Source organism: Saccopteryx leptura, chromosome 7 (genome assembly GCF_036850995.1).
Source record: "Saccopteryx leptura isolate mSacLep1 chromosome 7, mSacLep1_pri_phased_curated, whole genome shotgun sequence".
Lineage (NCBI taxonomy): Eukaryota > Metazoa > Chordata > Mammalia > Chiroptera > Emballonuridae > Saccopteryx > Saccopteryx leptura.
The window spans coordinates 114,416,172-114,429,801 of NC_089509.1; the positions used below are offsets into that span (position 1 = coordinate 114,416,172).

The 13,630-nt window shown below is 41.8% G+C and overlaps 1 protein-coding gene across 1 annotated transcript in view; it reads left to right on the top strand.

The window, feature by feature from the left end:
- The first annotated feature begins 4,546 nt into the window (after window positions 1-4,546).
- Window positions 4,547-13,630, top strand: part of DIS3L2 (DIS3 like 3'-5' exoribonuclease 2) — a 320,107-nt gene continuing 311,023 nt past the window's right edge. Inside the window, exon 1 of the mRNA XM_066345627.1 lies at window positions 4,547-4,619. The gene's annotated coding sequence lies outside the window, so the exon portion shown is untranslated. The remainder of the gene's footprint in view (window positions 4,620-13,630) is intronic.

Below are 13,630 nucleotides of genomic sequence, written 5' to 3' on the forward strand. Positions count from 1 at the left end.
TCCAAAGTGGCAGCCTCGGGCCAGCAAGCACGCCTTACTTTTGGTTGTTGGAATACGCTCATTCTACCTTAGTTTTCCTTTAACCTAATTAATAGCCCTTTCATTATCTTTTACTTCCTTCCAGGTGAAATTAGTACGTGAAAGGCAATCAAAATGTAGTTGTTGAATGAATTTACTCCATCTTATCTCCTAAAGTTCCCGCGGTATTTGGTCACTACACTGTTTTCATTCACATGCACACAAATACAGGGATTGTCTTTATCACCTTGCTTCATTTATGGGGTTGCAACACTTCCTGTTAATCCTGAGTTGCTTGGTTATTTGTTCCTTTCACTGTGATTGGGTAGTGGAACTGGGTGGGGAGAATGAGACAATCTATAAGACTTGTTCTTAGACTGCACTGTTACAGTGAGGGGGAGGTGATGAGGAAAAATGCAGGTGTCAGGAATGACTCCTGGGTTTGGGTAGATGTCAGCATAAGAGAAGGCCAAGTGGTGGGGGTGATAGTTAGGAATTGGGGTTGGGCTGGGACCAGAAAGCTCTGGGGCAACTATAACTGTCTGTAATCCCTAAATTCCCTGGGAGGCTTGAATTTCATAACAGACACAGTCCCTCCTATGCCAAAGTGGAATTCTCTGGAGACAACAGATGGCTCACTTCATATAAAAAACAGGGGGTGATAACCCTTGGTCTTTCACTCATATCTTGGCTCTTGGGGCATTCCTCAAAGCATTTTGCATCATTAACTGGCCATAATCCATCATCCAGAGACCAAAGTCAAAGCACATCACCTGGAACCTTATTTGCCCTAACTATCCCGGAAGTGCAGTGCTCACCTACAACTCTCTTCAGTTCTCACATCTTCTTACACCATATACAAAAATAAACTCAAAATGAATTAAACCCTTAAATGTAAGACCTGACACCATAGGCAAAAGAAAATTCCTAGAAGAAAACATAGGCAGTAAAACCTCAAACATTCTTCTTACCAATATTTATTTCTTCTGACATATCTCTCAGGCAAGTGAAATGAAAGAAAAAATAAACAACGGGACTACATCAAACTAAAAAGTTTTGGCACAGCAAAGAAAACCCGCCTCAAAATGAAAAACCAACTTGCTGAATGGTAGAAGATATTAGCCAGTGATACATCTGATAAGGGGTTAATATTCAAATTTTATAAAGAGGCAGACAACTCAACACCAGAAAAACAAACAACCAAATTAAAAAGTGGGCAGAAAACCTGAGTAGACATTCTCCAAAGACGACATACACATGGCCAATAGAAGAGTTGCTCAACATCAATCACTACTCACCCGAGAAATGCAAATCAAAACCACAATGAGATACCACCCCACACCTGTCAGAACGGCTATCATCCGTAAATCAACAAACAACAAGTGTTGGTGAGGATGTGTTGAAAAGGAAAGTCTAGTGCACTGTTGGTGGGGCTGCAGATTGGTTCATCCACTGTGGAAAACAGTGTGTAGTTTCCTCAAAAAGTTAAAAATGGAATTTCCTTATGACCCAGCAATTCCACTTCTGGGAACACATCTCAAGAAACCTGAAACACTAATTCAAAAGAATATATGCACCGCCCCCTATTCATTGCAACATTATTTACAATTGCCAAAATATGGAAGCAACCCAAGTGCCCATCAATAGATGAGTGTATAACAAAGCTGTGGTAAATATACACAATGGAACACTACTGAGCCGTAAAAAAGATTGGAATCTTACTTTTTGTGACAGCATGGATAGACCCAGAGGGTATTATGCTAAATGAAATAAGTCAGACAGAGAAAGACAAATACTATATAATTTTATTTATATGTGAAAGCTAAAGAACAAAACAAACAAAATAGAAACAGACTCATAGGAACAGACTGACAATTGACAGAAGGGAGGTGAGTTAGGGGGCTGGGTGAAAGAGGTGAAGGGATTAAGAAATACAAACTGGTAGTTACAGAATAGTCACAGAGATATAAAGTACAGCAGAGGGAGTATAATCAATAATATCATAATAACTATGTATGGTACCAGGTGGGTACTGGAAATATTAGTGAGACCACTCTGTAAAAAAAAAAAAAAAAATGTTTCTATCTTGAGGCATCACAGAAATCTCCCAGAACCCCAGCCAAGTTGAGCTTCATGAATCACCTTGTCCTTCAACAGAACAGGCTGCCAGGAGAATGTGGGATAAGCTTCATCTATCATGTTTCATGTATTTGGGTCTTCCTCTTTCTACCTTAAAGATTGACTATATCCCTTCTGTTTGCAAAACAACTGATTTAGCTTCCTTTATCAAATGAACCATTTTCTGGTCCTGTCTTTCTGATATTTACACTGAGGCCTCCTTGCCTGACTTTTTAGGTGTTTTTAAACTCTTCAGCCACACATTTAGAATTTTGTGGTTTGCTTCCACAGATGGCTGGTCACATCCACTGTGGATAGATTTATCATCTTTCAGAGAAGAACAATATTTCTCTTTTGGGAAAGCTTATTGTAATACTTGATATCATGGAGGTGTACAGGAGTTATGGACTGGAGTACACTTGGGGGGCAAACCTACCTCTCCCAGCAAATCATTCCAAAGTGTGTTGTGGTTTTCCTTTGGCTCACATGAGGAGCCCTGGCTCACTCCACCTAGAGGAGTGGAGATATGTGTACCCAGCCCTACAAGGAGCCTTCACATTGGCTGACACCACACTTCCTGCCAGATGTCCAATCAGAACAGAGTCTGCCTGTTGAACTTACGTACAGTACAGTAACTGTACTTCCTTTGTTCTTGTCTTTGCTTTTGTATTCTTGCTTCTAACTATTTCTTGTTTCCTTGGCTTCATCTTCCGTTCTGGCCACCAAACATCAGCTTCTATATTTTCAACCCTTTGTTCCCATCCCTGGCCACATTGAATCTCCCAGCCACTGAACCCTGGACCTCTACCGTCTTCTGCCTCCCGCCCCTGCTGGGATTCTCTCATCCTTTACAATTGAGTAGACACATTGGATCTCAAGTTTTGCTGGGTTCCAAAGGGACTTATGTGACCATTAAACACCAAAGCCTTTGTATGGGTTCATTTATTATTATTATTATTATTTTTAAAGATTTATTATTATTTTAAAGAAGGCGTGGGAAGGAGGGGAAGCATGAACTTGTAGTAGTTGCTTCTCCTATGTGCCTTGACCAGACAAGCCTGGGGTTCTGAACTGGGGACCTCAGCGTTCCAGGTCAGTGCTTTGCACCACCACACATCAGGCCATTTATTATTTAAAAAGTAAAAATTAATTGATTTTAGATAGGAAGAGAGACACTTGTCGTTCCACTTATTCATGCATTCAAGAATTGGTTGAAAAAGCCCATCAATAGATGACTGGATAAAGAAGATGTGGCACATATACACTATGGAATACTACTCAGCCATAAGAAATGATGACATCGGATCATTTACAGCAAAATGGTGGGATCTTGATAACATTATAAGAAGTGAAATAAGTAAATCAGAAAAAGCCAGGAACTGCATTATTCCATATGTAGGTGGGACATAAAAGTGAGACTAAGAGACATTGATAAGAGTGTAGTGGTTACGGGGGGAGAGGGAGAGGGAAAGGGGGGGCACAAAGAAAACTAGATAGAAGGTGACAGAGGACAATCTGACTTTGGGTGATGGGTATGCAACATAATTGAACGACAAGATAACCTGGACATGTTATCTTTGAATATATGTATCCTGATTTATTGATGTCACCCCATTAAAAAAATAAAATTATTAAAAAAAAAATAAAGAATTGGTTGATTCTTGTATGTGCCCTGACCGGGGATCAAGCCTACAACCTTGGCATATCAGGACGATGCTAACCAACTGAGCTACCATGCCAGGGCTGGGGGTGGGGTGGAGTCCTTTTCCTTTGTTCACACCGACAATATTGATGTTCTCTAGGTTCCATCCTTAGCCATTGTCTCTTCTCTACACACTGTCTTGCCGTGGGTCATACTGACCTTTTTGCGGCTTTCTCGCCTGCGCGTACTCTGACCTGACACACTCTCTCGCTCTGTTTGATGGCCACACCATCACCTGTGCAAAGGATGCCCCCCGTCAGGCAGGCTCCGGCAGCTTCCTAAACGGGGTCCAACCCAGGTCGCAGGACCCAGTCTGGCTGAGGGCAGGGACCACGCCTAGGTTGGCCCCTCTGTATCCCCAGGGCCAGCACTGCACGCAGCCCCGAGCAGGTGTCGCTGAGTAAAACCTGTCACAGGAAAGGGCCGCCCCTGTTACACACGGGACTAGAAGGGGGTGTGACGTCCCCGCGCCGGCCGCGCCTGCGGGGTGGGAGGGCGGTCGGGGCGGGCAGGAAGGCACCCCAGAGGCATCTAGGCTACAGCCAGTCGCCCCCGAGAGGCGAAACCGGGGAGAAGCCTCGGTGGCTCTCGGCCCCGCCCTTTCGCTCTGGCTGCAGCGGAACGACCGCAGACCGCCGTCCGCGCGGCGCGCACGTCCCGCGCTTCGCTCAAGGCCCCTCCCGGCCACCGTAGCGCTCTCTCCCGCCGCGGCCGTGACCCGGAAGAGCATCCTCCTTAGCAACTGCGGGATCTCGGCGGCGCGGGCCTCCGGGGAGCTACGGTGAGGCCACCCGCCCCCGCCCCGCCCCGCTCCGCGAGCCCTACCTTGACCCCTTCTCAGGACCGACTGGGTCTGGCTTGCGGAGTCTCCGCGGCCCTGCGCGGGGCACCTGCGGCGGCCCCGGGCGAGTGCCCGCCGCCTCTGGCATTTTCCTGGGTCCTGCCATCGCCCCTGCTCATCTCACGCCCCCGGCTCCTTGTCGCCGACCCTTCTCTAGTAGCCTGGTGTCGTGCGCGGGGAGGAAAACCAGAATCACATAGCCGGCAGCTATAGAGAGGATGCTTCCCTTGGCTCGTGTCACTTGTGGACGCCTTGTCCTGGGTCCCGATACAGATGGCCGGGATGAGGCTCCTCAGGACACTTGAACAGCAGCCACTTAAGTATATTACTTGATGTTTGCCAGCTGCTTTCCAAAAATGATTACTTAGTCTGTTTCGTTGATCGTGGAGACTCATTTATTTGAATGTTTTGTACTGATCTTTTCCCGGGGAATTAGCATTCCAGGTCTTTAAGTGATGTGCAGTTAGTATTCTATAGTTAAGATTTTGTTTCTTCCCATTTTCTGCAGAAGGAACTCTCCCCCGGACTGAGTCGGTTTAGGAAAAATTTCAAGTGAAATTTGCTACGCTGAAGAAAGTAGGAGCAGGTGTTAATATCTCTGATTTACATTTGAAAACAGACTCAACATGATCTGTATCAAAATCCCAGCTTTTTTGAGGGGGAGGGTTGTGGTGGTGGAAGTCGACAGACTCAAACTGCAAGGGACTGAACACCTCCCTTAACTGAGTTTGAAAGAGTGTCAACATTGTTGGATAATGACATCATATTTAATTCAATGATGATGGAGCAAAAAGAGGCATATGAACAATTTTTTGTGAATGACATGATCTGGGAACAAAATGGAGAAGTTTATATATCAAAATCCAATATTCAAAACAGTTAAGTTTCATTTCAGTTCAATGAGTATTTATTAAGCACCTACATTGTTGTATGCACCTGAAAGGATCCATGTAAGAAATGACACTGCACACATTAAAATTTTAGGAAAACTATAAAATAACATTGTTTAAATGCAAAATCAGTGGGAGGAGAGGTCAGCATGGGTCCGAGTTTTCAGGAATATGTTTATGGATTGATTATACTGTATCTCTAAAGTATAGATACTATTTGTCTCCTCTCTGTAGATGCAACTTATATTGAAGGGGACAGGGAATCCTAAGTAGTTTCTTTCTATTTGGGACATTGTCTTGTGACATCTTGTAGTATTTATTTAAATTTGTAAGGCCACTTCATTGCAGTATCCATTTCTTTCATTAGTACAAATCTGTCTGGCATTTTTTTCTTTTTGGTTTGAGATCTAATATAATGAAGAAAATAGTGGGGGTCTTTGCCGCTTAGAGATTTCCTCTGCTTCTGCAGTTGGTCTTACTTTTACATAAGACACCACAGTTTTAAGTAGAATTATTGTTTCATAGATACTAGTCTTGTGAAATGTTGCTCTTCATTTGACAGATAGTTCCAGAATATGTCCTTTGCAGCAGGTAGTATATCAGGAAATACCAAAAATGCAAGTTACTCAGCAACCAGTAGCTCTGCTTTACGTGTGTGTGTGTGTGACACCATCTGCCTTGGTGTACTTTGTTTTCTTTGCTTGGTTTTATTGTGCTTCACAAGTGCTGCATTTCTTTGCAAATGGTAGGGAAGACCCTCCACCAACAACAAGATTATGACTCACTTCATTGCATTATTCACTTCATTATGGTTGTCTGGAATCTAAACCACAGTATCTGAGGTTTGCCTGTGATGCATCGCATGGACTTATTTTTCTTTTTAAGGAGGTGAATAGAGATTTTTAAAGAGTTGAATAGCTCGGTTGCTTTGGGCATTCTCCCAAGACCCGTTCTGTGAAGATGAACAGTCTTAAGGAGATATCTCTTGTGATGTTTTATATTGCTTTCTCATAGGTTTAGTGCCAATTTACTCACTTACTCAACAAGTTGAGTGCTTACTTGGTACTGGGCACTGTGCTTGGTCTTTGAAATGTGGGAGAGTGGATACATCCATGGCCCCTGTCCTCAGCAGGTGATATCACATAATCACACGAATGTAAAGCTGCAACTGTGACAAGTATTTGAGTTAGGGAAGTCACAGAAATGACATTTGGACTGAAATCTGAAGGATGCTCAGGAAAGGGAGAGTGTTCCAGTCACAGTAAACAGCAAGGGTAAAGACCCTGTGATGTCACAGCTCATGGAGAGGACTAGGGACTTGCAGTACAGCTCTAGGTATGGAGCAGGAAGAGTGTAGAGGAATCTGGTGGGTGAGGAGGCTGGCGAGGTGGGTCAGAGGGTGCTGGGCCTTGTGAGCAAGTAGAGGGGTTTCTCTTTATCCTTGGAGTAGAGAGAAGAGTTTTACTGAAGGGATTTAGGCTGCGGTGCGGGTGGGGATGACACAATGAGACTGCGTTTGAATAGCCCGCTTTGTATTTCTCCTGTTGCTTAGTATTTGTATTGTCTTCTCTCTCCTCATTTTTTCAACGTGCTCCCTCGGCTTTATTGTCATTGGGGAAGCCTCTGTGTCCCACGAGCAGGACAGGTTCCCTTTTTTTTTTTTTTAATTGGGAGAAAAGGAATTTTAGGGATTAGGATTGGACATTAGAAGATAGTTGATTTGAAATGTTTTTGCATTGGTGTAACCTCTAGGACACTAGTTTCTGTAACTTTTTCTTTTTAATTGTGGTAATAAAAACACTAAATTTATCTTTTTAACCATTTTGAAGTGTGCAGTTCGGTGATGTTAACTATATTGACATTGTTGTATAACAGATCTCCAGGACTTTGTCATCTTGCAAAGTGAAAACCCCACCTATTGAGCAAGTCCCAGTTTTCCCTTCCCCTGGCTCCTGGCACCCACACTTTACCTTTCGTTTCCATGATTTTAACTACTCTCGATATCGCATATAAGTGAAATCGTACAAAGTATGTTCTTTTATTCCTTCCCTGGGATATCCTTTCTTGTCCCGTCAGTCAATTCAAGTTCTCCCAGTTCTTTTTTTTTTTTTTTTTAATTTTTAATTTTTTTTTTTTTACAGAGACAGAGAGTGAGTCAGAGAGAGGGATAGAGAGGGACAGACAGACAGGAACAGAGAGAGATTTGAAGCATCAATCATTAGTTTTTCATTGCGCGTTGCAACACCTTAGTTGTTCATTGATTGCTTTCTCATATATGCCTTGACTGCGGGCCTTCAGCAGACTGAGTAACCCCTTGCTGGAGCCAGCGACCTTGGGTTCAAGCTAGTGGGCTTTTTGCTCAAACCAGATGAGCCCGTGCGCAAGCTGGTGACCTCGGGGCCTCGAACCTGGGTCCTCTGCATCCCAATCCGACGCTCTACCCACTGCGCCACCGCCTGGTCAGGCATCTCCCAGTTCTTTAAGACCCAGTTCCTCTCCCTTGTCCTTCAACTTGGATTAATAGACCAAGAGTGGAAGAGGCTTTAGGAATTTTCTAGGTGAGAAAATTGAGTCCTGTAGAAGTTTCAGTGATGTGCTCAGGGACAGACATCTAGCAAGTTGGGCGAAGTTGGGTCTAGGGCTCTAGTCTTTCAACTCTTGGGTGGGTGCTTTTTCTGCTTCAGCCTGTTTACATGTTGTGATTTAGTGCTCTATTTCATTTTTGGTTTTTTTTTTTTTTTTTTGAGAGAGAGAGACAAGAAGGGAGAGAGATGAGAAGCATCAGCTTGTAGTTGCAACACTTTAGTTGTTCACTGATTGCTTCTCATACATGCCTTGACTGCAGGGGCAGGGGTCAAGCTAGTGACCTTTGGGCTCAAGCCAGTGACCTTGGGATCATGTTGATGACCACACGCTCAAGCTGGTGACCCTGTGCTCAAGCTGGCAAGCCTGTGCTCAAGATGGATAAGCCCACGCTCAAGCTGGCGACCTTGGTGATTTGAACCTGGGACTTCAGTGTCCCAGCTCAACAATGTCCACTGTGCCACCACCAGTCAGGCAGTGCTGTATTTTTCAGTTAGATCAGAAGTACCACTGAGGCACAGATACTTTTTCCTATCTCCATATTATATTATGCTGAGGCATTTTATTTTATTTCATTTTATTATTATTAAGTGAGAGGTGAGGAGGCAGAGACAGACTCTCACATGCCCCAACCAGGATCCACCCTGCAAGCCCCCTACCAGGCGATGCCCTACCTGTCTGGGCCACTGCTCCATTGCTTAGTAACTGAGCTATTTTAGCACTTGAGGCGAGGCCATGGAGCCATCCTCAATGCCTGGGGCCAACTTTGCTCAAACCATTTGAGCCATGGCTGTGGGAGGGGAAGAGAGAGAGAGAGATGGGGTGGATGGGGGGGAACAGATGATCACTTCTCCTGTGTGCCCTGACTGGGAATCAAACCTGGGACTTCCACATGCTAGGCTGATGCTCTACTGCTGATCCATCTGGCCAGGGCCTGCTGAGGCATTTTAGATGCCTAGGAAATAGTTAATGAATTGATGATCTTCAGGACTTTCACGGCCTAAAAGGTGCTCTTACAAAAAATTGTGAGCTTCATTGATTTTAGATGTTTGATTACGTTAATCAAATTTACAGTAGTCCTTCTGCAGTTGAATAATTCTTTCACTTTTGCAGTCAGAGTTACGACCTTCTCACTTTTTCCTAACTCTCTGAGAGAGAGAGAGACAAGAAGGGAGAGAGATGAGAAGTATCAACTTGTTGTTATAGCACTTTTAGTTCATTTTTTGCTTCTCTTAACATGCCTTGACTGGGAGGCTCCAGCTGAGCCAATGACTCCTTGCTCAAGCCAGAGACTGTGGGATCATATCCATGATCCCACACTCAAGCTGGTGACCCTGAACTCAAGCTGGACGAGCCTGTGCTCAAGCTGATGACCTTGAACCTGGGACTTCAGTGTTCCAGGTTGACGCTGTATCCACTGGGCTACCGCTGGTCAGGCCAAACCTCTCTTTGTTGCATGGATTTGTTCATGGCACGGATACTGGGGTTCTCCTGCAAGTTTTGATAAAAACCTAATGAAAAAACCCACCAGAAATGAAAAACCTTATGCGTTAAACATTTTAGGTTAGCTGATTTATTTTGAGGCAAAGGTTTATGCTGCTTTGTGAGCTTTATTGCTGCTGAATGTTTTTGGAAGATTCATATTTGTATCACACTTTATAGTGCTTATCTCAGTGTCGACGGATCGGTTGATTCTGGGTATTGGGCTATAAGTAATTTTGAGATAGATCAGTATTCTTAGAGCAAAAAAGTGTAACAAAGCAGTTTCTTATGTGAGGAAGATTTGTGAACTTTTACTTTCCCTGTTTATCCTAGACTTTGCTTTTCTGTAATGTTATATGACCAGCCTTATAGAATCCAGCTTTTAGAATGTCCTTCTATTTTAACCTTCAAAAAGATTTTTTTTAAATGGGGAGTTGCTATGGTTAATAAAGTTCATTTTCACTCAAATACTACTGAGCGCAGGTACAAATCAACCTGGGCCTGGAATGAGTCCGTAAGTCCCTCTAAGGTCCGGCCATCGAAGCCATTATTGGTGATGTCAGAGAGACTTGGCCAGAAGTTTTGTTGTCTTTATTAGACTGAATGTGGTGGTGGAACTGCACAAAATGCTCCTTTGTGTCATGTGATAGGAGATAGAAAGATTTGACAACAAGGACTTTTCAGATAGCATTTTATTTGGAGCCAAAGCAAGAACTTGATGCCCAAGAACTTGGTGTCCCAGAGTTACAATTAAGTGATTAACTCATGTGTTGTTGAGGCTAGAATTGGTCAAGGTTAGTCAACTGTTACTCCAAAAAAAAAAAAAAAAAAAAAAAAAAGAAAGAAAGAAAGAAAGAAAAGAAGAAGAAAACCTCACCCCCAATATTTAAAATAATGGTGTATTTAGGGAATTGTAATTTATGAACCCCTCCTATTTGTCAGGTAATTCACATGCCATCATGTCATTTAATATCACTGTTTGTCCAAAGAGAAGGATGACCTGATGCTTTTAATGAGAAAATTGAGTCATAAGGCAATCAGTGTTAGAAGCAAAGTTTGTAGAACCAAAGTATGGACCGTGCCTGTCTGATGCCCAAGCCCGTATTCCTTGCATCACACTGCAGTAGACCACTTTCCTAAAGCAAGTTCCGATTTCAGTGTTTACACTGGTCAGGAGAGCATCAACATAGATACTGTAGTCACGGTAAAGAAAAGGGCAAGTAATGAAGTAGGCTGATGTAGTGGGAAGTTACCTGTTCCCAGTGGCTTCTTAAAAAATCCTTCAAATGAGGATTTTGTTGGAGCATCTAGTAGATTCCAGAGCTTGCGTCCTTAAACCCGTTGGAGGCAGGAGGCTACATCTTGCTGACTGAAGAACTTTGTTCTTTAGGTTCCTCTGTAAGGCTCCCTGGAATGAAATTGGATTGTTTCTCCCCTTAGGCTTTGATGAGGGCAGAGGTTTCTGGTGACGGTCTAGGTGCTGAGGGATTCTGAGAGAGGTCTCAGACTTTCTGTGGGTCGTCACCTCACTAGAGAGGTGTTAGAGCGCATTTTACCACCTGGGAAATAGTAGCTCCTTTCTCTCTCTGCCATGATCAGCTTTAATCAGCTGTCTAGACTGTGAGACTGCAGCAGCAGTTATACCCGGAAGAAGAGAATCGCACATTGTTCTTATTGTTTAATCCTACTTAAAATCAACACTTCACACATGGTTTGTTATTTTTTTTAGTTATTTTGAGGTTTTTTAAGTGAAAAAAATATCTTCTATAAGATTTATTTTCTTTATGATTTATTGAATTTTGCCAGTTTATATTAGTTTCTCAGAGTTTGGAAGTAAGGATGCTCTATGAATTTTATGACAAAATACACATTATTAATAAGGAATAATTTTTAATGAATGAATTAGGGCCCAATTTGTATAATGAAGGATTATTAATTATTGGTTAAGACCATATTTGCTAAAAGCTGATTTATTGAGGTATAGGCATATTATAAACTGTAAATATTTAAGGTGTGCAATTGGGTCTACATTTAGATCTATAATCCACTTTGAGTTGATTTTTTTAAAACTTAAAAAAAAATTTGTTTTTAGGTGAGAGAAGATGAAGCAGATTCCCATCCCAACCAGGATCTACCCCGCAACCCCATCTGGGGCTAATGCTCTAGTACTGAACTATTTTTAGTGCCTGAGGCTGATGTGTGCTAGGACCAATTGAGCTATCCTCAGTGCCCAGGGCCATGCTCAAACCAATTGAGCCAGTGGCTGTGGGAGGAGAAGAAAGAGAAGGGATAGAGGGAAGGGAATAGAAGCAGATGGTCGCTTCACATGTGTGCCCTGACCGGGAATCAAACCCAGATGTTCAGACTCCAGGCCAGTGCTCTGTCCACTGGGCCACCGGCCAGAGCCTGAGTTGATTTTTATGTATAGAGCAAAGTGTTGATCAAATTTTATTTCTTTCATTTCTTTAAAGGTGAAATACAGTTGTTTCAGAACCACTTATTGAAAAGACCATCCCTTTACTAAATTGCCTTGTTGCCTGTGTTTACCACAGTTGAAAATCTATTTATATATGTGTGGGTTTATTTCTAGACCCTCTTTCCTGTTTCATTGTCAATCTATTTGTCTGTCTTGGTGCCAGTACTAACTACACTGATTTGATTACTATAATTTTATAAGAAGACTTGAGGTCAGATAGTATAAAGTCCTTCAACTTTGCTGTTCTTCCAGATATTGGCTTTTTGAGGTCCTTTCGTTTCTTTTCCTTTTTTTTTTTTTACTTTATTATAATTTTATTTTTAAATGGGGTGACATCAATAAATCAGGATACATATATTCAAAGAGGTCCTTTCGTTTCTATATTAATTTTAGAATCAGTTTGTTAGCTTTTCCAAAAAGTCTGCTTGAGAATTTGATTGGGATTGTATTGAATGCATAGGTAAATTTGGGGAAAACTGTCGTCTTACCAATGTTGAGTCTTCCAACCTATGAACATGCTAATAGTTTCCATTTACTTAGCTTTTCTTAGCAGTATTTTATAGTTTTCACTGGATACATCTTGTACATTTTTTTCCTTTTTCTTCCTAAAATTTTTATTTATTGCTTTTAGTGAGAGAGGAGGAAGAAAGAGACAGGAACATCGAGCTGTTTCTGTATGTGCCCTGACTGGGGATTGAACCAGCAACCTCTGCACTTTGGGACAGTGCTCCAGCCAGCTGAGTTATCTGGCCAAGGCAAATCTTGTACATTTTTTTTGTCATAGTTATACCTAAGTATTTTATATTTTTTGATGGTATTGAAAGTTTTAAAAATTTATATTTTTGACTGTTTGTTGCTAGTATATAGAAATATGATTGATTTTTGTACATTGATCTCCTCTGCCAACCTAGTTATGCTCACTTATTCTAGTGGCTTTTAAAATAGAATCTACTGGATTTTCTACATAAAGATTATGTCATCGGTGAATACAGACAATTTTAGTCTTTCTCTTCTAGTCTTTTATTTCTTTTTCTTATTGCACTGGCTGTAATTCCTAGTGCACTGTTAAATAGAAGTGGTGGGAGCAGATATATTTTGTCTTGTTCCTGATTTTAGGAAGAAAGCATTGAGTCTTTCACCATGAAATATGATGATAGCTGTAGGCTTTTTGTATATGTTTGTTTTCAGTCATTCTTAGTTTGCTGTGAGTTTTTTATTAAAAATGAATGTTGGATTTTGTCATGCTTTTTCTGAGTCTACTGAAATGATCACATTTTTTCATTTTTTGTTTGTTAATATGGTGAATCACACTGACATTCAAATATTAGAACTAACCTTGTATTCCTGAGATACACCCTACTCGGTCCTGATGTACTGTTCTTTTTTATATATTGTTGAAACTGATTTCCTCAAATTCTGTTTAAAAATTTTGCATCTATGGTTATGACAGATACTAGTTTGATATATTTTTTTCTTGTAATATGTTTATTTTTGTTTTGGTACCAGATTAATGTTGGCAA